The following is a 6940-nucleotide window of genomic DNA, read 5'->3' as shown; positions in this document are numbered from 1 at the left end:
GGCCACCTGATGAGTGACACTTTCACATTTAATTATAATGTTGTATAATTTATAACTCTCCCTCTCTTCTTTCAAATTATGTCACGTTGGTAGGGCCTCCAGCGGGGGGGATTATATATTGGGAGAAAGGTCTGCTTAAGACAAGTGATGGCATCTCTGCGACATAGACAGTGACACTACGACAAGTGGCTCTGGCTTTAACTTTGCTCTGAGAAGAAAACACGTATCCTACAGCAGCTCCGAGCCTGTGCCTTTGATTGCCTGCCCTGCTTCAGGAGAGTCTATGGGTTTAGCAAATAAGGCAGAACAAACTAAGTGGAGAATGTTTCTTATTTTCTCCTCTACTTAATACTCACACTGGATGACAAGGTATCTTTCTTCATGGCCAAACACATCATCACCTGGACAGTTTGAATCTTGGTGGAGCTGGGGAACCAGAGATGAGTCAGAAGAAGAAATTAGAACTGTTAGCTTTAAGAGGTATAACTTGCAGGACTAGATATATCTGTGGGATGCTTTATAGTGTGCCTGATGGAACAAGTCTATATCTGTGATCTAGACTGTTCTTATCATCATGAGGAATCTTAAGGAATCAGATGTGGAATATCTTATATAAGAGTCTGAATAGTTCTGGCATGTATTTTGAGATGTGATATATGAAATAGTATTACACTGAGAAAGACAAGTGTGCAGATACTTGTTAAAAGTGCCACAGCGTCTGCCTGCCTTCCCCCATACTACATTATAGTTTATACCACCCTCAACTCTATCAGACAGTTTTTCATTCTTGAAATAGAAAATTGTGTCACAATTCAGAGAAGTTATATAGCACAGTGGGAAAAAAATTAAAAATTAAACATGCGACCTATAGCTGGAAGGAAGAAGGTGAACAACATATGGAGTGCTGTGCTGCAAGAACAGAACCAAGATGCAGTGGCCACTGAACTTGGTATCTTGGGAATGGAGGGCGCTATTGACAGAAGCCGACAGTCTGAGACCTACAATTATTTACTTGCTAAGAAACTTAAAAGAGAATCTCAAGAACATACAAAAGAATTAGACAAAGAGCTAGAAGAATATATGCATGGTGGCAAAAATATGGGACCAAAGGAGGAGGAAAATGGGCAAGGTCATCCCAAAAGGAAATGACCTGTCAAAGAGAGAGTAGGAGACAGACTAGAAATGAACTATAAAGGCCGGTATGAGATCACAGAGGACGATTCTCAGGAGAGGGTGGCTGATGAAATTTCTTTCAGGTTGCAGGAACCAAAGAAAGATCTAATAGCCCGAGTAGTGAGAATAATTGGGAACAAAAAGGCAATTGAACTTCTGATGGAAACTGCTGAAGTCGAACAAAACGGTGGTCTTTTTATAATGAATGGTAGTCGAAGAAGAACACCAGGTGGAGTTTTCCTGAATCTCCTGAAAAACACACCTAGTATCAGTGAGGAACAAATCAAGGACATTTTCTACCTTGAAAATCAAAAGGAATATGAAAATAAAAAAGCTGCTAGAAAGAGAAGAATGCAAGTGATGGGGAAAAAGATGAAACAAGCCATTAAAAACCTAAATTTTCAAGAAGATGATGATACATCACGAGAGACTTTTGCAAGTGACACTAATGAGGCCCTGGCCTCTCTTGATGAATCACAGGAAGGACATGGAGAAACGAAGTTGGATGCAGAGGAAGCCATTGAGGTTGATCATTCTCACGATTTGGACATGTTTTAGTACATTTTGAGGAATAAACCTTTCTAAGATAACATTGTAATAAACCATTTCTACTGAGATTATTTTACTTTGCACTGATAAACACAAAAATCTGGAGAGAACTGTTACCTTGTTTTAAATAAAATTGAATATGTAGGAGATGAATGTGATAAGAACATTTACAACTTTCTCATGTCTGACAAAGTATTTAAAAGTATATAGTGGAAGATTTAATTTCTTAATCTGTTGCATGTGCTAATTATTACTAGTTGATAATCAATTTTGTCCAGGTCATTATAACATGCCGTTCAAAAGTTTTTCTGATTTATCTTTGCAATGAACTATGATTGGTTTCAAAACATTCCATTAGAAGATCCTATTAAGACATAAATTGTTAAGCTATTACAAATGCATTCAAATTTAGTTTTTCTGTGTTTTAAGAACTCTTAGGCTTTTAATGATAGAAACTAAAAATAGGTTTATACTAGTGGCTCTTCCCACTTATGTGTGTGTTCCGAAGTAAATAAACATCAGAAGCTTTTCAAAGAAGTATCGGTTCATAACTTTAACTTTGTTTTTGACTTATTAGTTACTTTGGTCATATATTTAAATACTGAATGTAATCCATATGTGCATAATTACAATGACATTTAAGAAATTCCCAGTGGGCCTGCCTAAGACAGTTTTACCTTATGTTAAGGAAGTTAGGTATTAAAAATGTTTCTTCTGCATGATGTTTAAAATTATTCATTTTTATTTAAGAAAATAAAGGTAGTTTACTTAAGGTGTCCCAAGAGTTGACCACAGTTTACAGAGTAAGCAAAAATATGTAGGAAGCAGTTATTATCTGTTCTTTGCAATAATGTACTTGAAGTCTTTCAGTAATTTTTGAAACACAGAATCATTGAAGTTGGATCAAAGCAGGGAAGGAAGAGGAAAATGGTTATTGGTTACATTTTATTCGTAAAGAATGCAGAAATAAAATTGGAATTCTGGAAGTCAAAAAAAAATAAAAAAATAAAAATTAAACATGCACTTCTGTTTTAAAATACAGTAACTTTTAATGGCCTATAATTCAATAATTACATGTGAATGCAATTGAAAAAAAACGTGTTTTAAGACAAAGACCAGCATAATATTTAATGAAGAGACACTGAACACATTAAAAGTCAGGAGAAATATAAAATATCTAATACCAACAATTATTTATCATACAGGAAATACTAAAATGACACGATACTGAAATTAGAAAAGAAAAAGAAATAATGTATAAATTACCAAGAGAAGGAAAATCTTATTTTTATACAGGTTATATAATTGCAACGATTTTCCTTTACAAAAGAATCATCCTTCAAGAGGTCCAATTCTCACACTATCCTGGGGGTTAAATTGCAACCATAATAAAGGGTCAAGTAGTGGAGTGACAGAGTATGACAGAGTATGACAAGACAGTCTTGGGATGGGAGGAGTTCACTTTACCCCACACATTCAGTGAGGTCAATGGACAGAGAGTTCTCTGGAGGTCAGCAAGAAAGCTTTCCAGGTTCGAGATCACCATGTCAGTGTATATCCAGCTCCCTGGTGTTCACCACTAAACTTAATTTTCTCTAATCTGTGTCAGGCACCATGCACTCTCAGTCACCTCTCTTGCTATGCTCATCACTGAATCTTCTCTCTGCTGCCTGGAGCTTTTATACAATCTTTCCATTGTCTCTCCCCTGTGCTGTGCTCAAGTGGCTCATTCCTGTCCGACTCTTTGTGACCCCATGGGCTATAGCTTCCCAGGCCCGTCTCTCCATGGGGATTCTTCAGACAAGAATACTGGAATGGGTTTCTATGCTTTCCCCCGGGGGATCTTCCCAACCCAGGGACTGAACACAGGTCTCCCGAATTACAGGCGGATTCTTTACTGACTGAGCCACCAGGGAATCCCCTTCCGTCCCCACCCTTCCCTTATTTGGAATTTCCCATGATGTCATTCCCCTAGGGACTGTCTCCTTAATTCTCCAAACTAGGTAAGGTGTTACACTTAAAAATCTTCAGAGCATTATGTAGTTCTCCTTCATAATAATAATTAGAATTTAATTCAGTTATAGTGTAATTAGCTACCCAGCATTTATCGCCCTTCTTCCCAACTCTCTCCATCTTACTATATTCAAGATAAATATTGGTCACCATTAATAACCCAGACCTTAACCATCATGTTTGTTATCAGAGGCATATTTGGTGAATGAATGTTTTCCATTACTGGGCACCCTTGTTTTTATAAAGCTATTCTTCTCCCAAAAGAAAACAAATGTCGACTAAAAAAAGGACTAAAAAAAGATGTACAGCTTGAGCGCTGCCTCCCGGGCTTCAGTCCTCATTTTGCCCCACATGAAATTTAACTCACTACTCTCAAGTTGTACATCTTTTTTTAGTTGGCAGTTGTGGCGACCATGAAAGGACCCAGAGTGGACTTCCTTCCTTTGACTGGACTCCACGAGGAACTGGAGGTTTGGTACCAGCAGCGGCCCCTTGCACTCATCAGTCTCCTCAGGGAGTGCAGACGAATTTGGGTGAGCCTCTCCTGGCTCTTGAATCTCCCATATTGGTTGAGATTCTGAGTTTTATTTGGAGGTGGGGCAGGTTACCTGCCCCCTCCTAGTAGGAAAGATACTGGGTGGGTGTGGGGGGCGGGTGAAACATCTGGGGCATGCCCACTTATGGTCTAGACACTGAGTGGGGCTCGGTTGAAAGATGCTGAGGAATTCCCACCCAGTCCAGAGATACTGGGTGGGGGGCTGGCTGAAAGATGCCAGAAGAATTGCCCACCCAGGGGAAAGGTACTGGGTAGGGGGGGGCTCGACTGGGAAAAAAAATTGAGAAATACCCGGGTCCCGACTGAAAGATGCCGTGGTTGCTCCATTGTAGGGGACTGAATGGTCTTGGCTGAGTTGTTAAGTAAGAGGCTGATCTGACACTTTTCCTCAGTTTGGTTGCCTTTATAGAATTTGTCAGTATAAAAGTGAGGAAAATACATGAGAGCTTTGCTCTGAAGAAAAGGGACAAGACTCCTCTTGGCTGGAGAAATTTATGGGAGTGGTGGAGGCCTAGTCCTCATACCATGCAGTGGTCCCATAGGAAAACCCACTCATTAATTAAAATACTTGCTTGTCTGGGGGTCACATATAAGAACTGGCCATTCAGTGACCTGAGCAGCCACGGTGGTCTTAGATTGTCGGAGGCAGAATTCGAGACAGGTAAGATGAGCTTAAATGACTCTGGGGTGACACCTGGAGGAGCTTACCTCACAAGCAGCACATGGGCCCACTACACAAGTTCACTAGTGATTTTTATCCCTGACAAATTCAGCTTAAAATGGGAGACAGAATATTTCAACAGAAATAAAGGGGTGTCAGAATAATACTCTAGCCAGATTTATGTACGATACATATGGAGCTCATACTTGCAAGTACCTAATTATTATACTAAAAGAGATCTCAACCTAAAATGGCCAAAGTCGGGTTCTTTTGATATTCTAAAATTGATATGTTTTGTGTGAACAATTAGAAAAGGCTGGCCATGCTTTGACTGATATCTAGAAGCTTCTAAAACAGTAAATGATAGAGTAACTTCTTCACAGAAAATCAACAAGCTTAAAACTATCAGAACTAAGAAGGCTGCTAGCACTGAATTTGCCAGGTCACAGGTCTAGTGGAACTGAGAAGTCACATTTGGCATTTATGCCATTTGGCTTTTGACTTTTGGGCATCACTTTACCATCTTTTGGGGGCACTCTTGCCACTTGGCTCTTGATTTCTGGGCATATCTTTGCCTTTTGTTTCATTTGGAGTGTGACTCCTGGCTGGTGAAATTCTGGTTTGGTTTGTTTTGTTGGTTTGGTTTGAGAGCACAGATATCTGGTACAAACTGTTTGAGCTAATATGTGAATTGCTCACTCTAAGTTTCCACACCCCACCTAGGAACCCCTTGGGAAAATTTTTCAAATGACTGGTCAATCTATAGCTATGATCCAATGACAAGAAAAGTGGTGTAAAAATATTATATCTTTATTGACATAGCATAGGAAAATGAACTGAAGTTCCCTTATATCCAGGACTTCTTCCTATAATCAATAGCCTGGGGCTGATCAATCTAAGACCCCTACTTCCCCAGAGGGAAATTCCCTGCTGGGGCCAATCTGCCTTTGTTATCAGGGCCAAGTTGAGTACTATCTGGTCTAAACTTTGGTTATAAAACTATGGTCACACACACACACAAAATACAATTTTTAACAATGTGGTCACAATCGTTAGACTCCAGAGAAAAACGTGAAGAAAAACTCTCTTTAAGAATTCTTGCCCTGAGGAAATAACTTCTCCTATACCCTTAAACCAGAGCTGTCTGGATCATTTATCTAGACCATATCTAATTCTTGAAACCAAAAGGAACAAAAAGGGAAACAAAACCGTTTAAAATCTTACTCCAACCATTTTTTAAAATTCATAACTAAGTTTAGAAAACAAAGCTATAGGATCTCTTGTGTCTATTTGGAGGTATGTATGTCTCAGTGTGTGCCTTTTTAAAATTTTAATAATATTGTTGATTGCTGAGATCAGTTTGTAAATGAGCTCTAATCTAATTGGCCTTAAAAAATAAAAAAGTAAGCACTTACAAATCAAATAATTCTAAATACAAGAGAAAGTAACCTAAATGAATTTCAGGTTCATGTGAACTGGGAAATATTCAGTATTAAATACCTGATATTAAGTTTGTTTGTTGATCTAAATAATGTAGGCATGTCTAAGAGTAATTAACATTAAGCAGAATATTCTCATTGTACCTAGGTTTAACATAAGTTAAATATTATTATATCTGTTACCAGTTTGTCAGCAAGGAAATTACCTCAAGTGAAGAAACTTCTAAAAAATGTAAATGAGATATGAGCCTTAAGATACACTCTACTAAGAATAATCATGCTTTAGGAATGTCTATCTAAAATAGTTTATCCAGACTGGGGTAATCTGAACTTCTAAGGGTTTTGCTAAATTAAGTGTTGGAAGTCTATTGAATAGCTAAATCATTTCCAAATAAAACAAGAATTTGAAACATTTACTACTAAACACTGATTACCTCTTACAGAGAAACTAAGGAGATTTCGGACTTAAATTAACTGATGTTCGGTGTCATCCTAAAATGTTCTCTCTAAGAAAACAATCGTTTTATAAACTGTCACTGGTCTTTATGC

The 6940-nt window shown here is 38.1% G+C and overlaps 1 pseudogene; it reads left to right on the top strand.

Annotated features, from left to right (window-relative positions):
- Positions 1-858: 858 nt before the first annotated feature.
- LOC138081788 (phosphorylated adapter RNA export protein pseudogene) lies at positions 859-1851 on the top strand (annotated as a pseudogene).
- The last annotated feature ends 5089 nt before the right edge of the window (positions 1852-6940 follow it).

The sequence above is a fragment of the Capricornis sumatraensis genome, chromosome 7 (genome assembly GCF_032405125.1).
Source record: "Capricornis sumatraensis isolate serow.1 chromosome 7, serow.2, whole genome shotgun sequence".
Taxonomy (NCBI): domain Eukaryota; kingdom Metazoa; phylum Chordata; class Mammalia; order Artiodactyla; family Bovidae; genus Capricornis; species Capricornis sumatraensis.
Note: the sequence above shows the minus strand (reverse complement) of the source record. Positions and strands in the feature narration are given on the sequence as shown.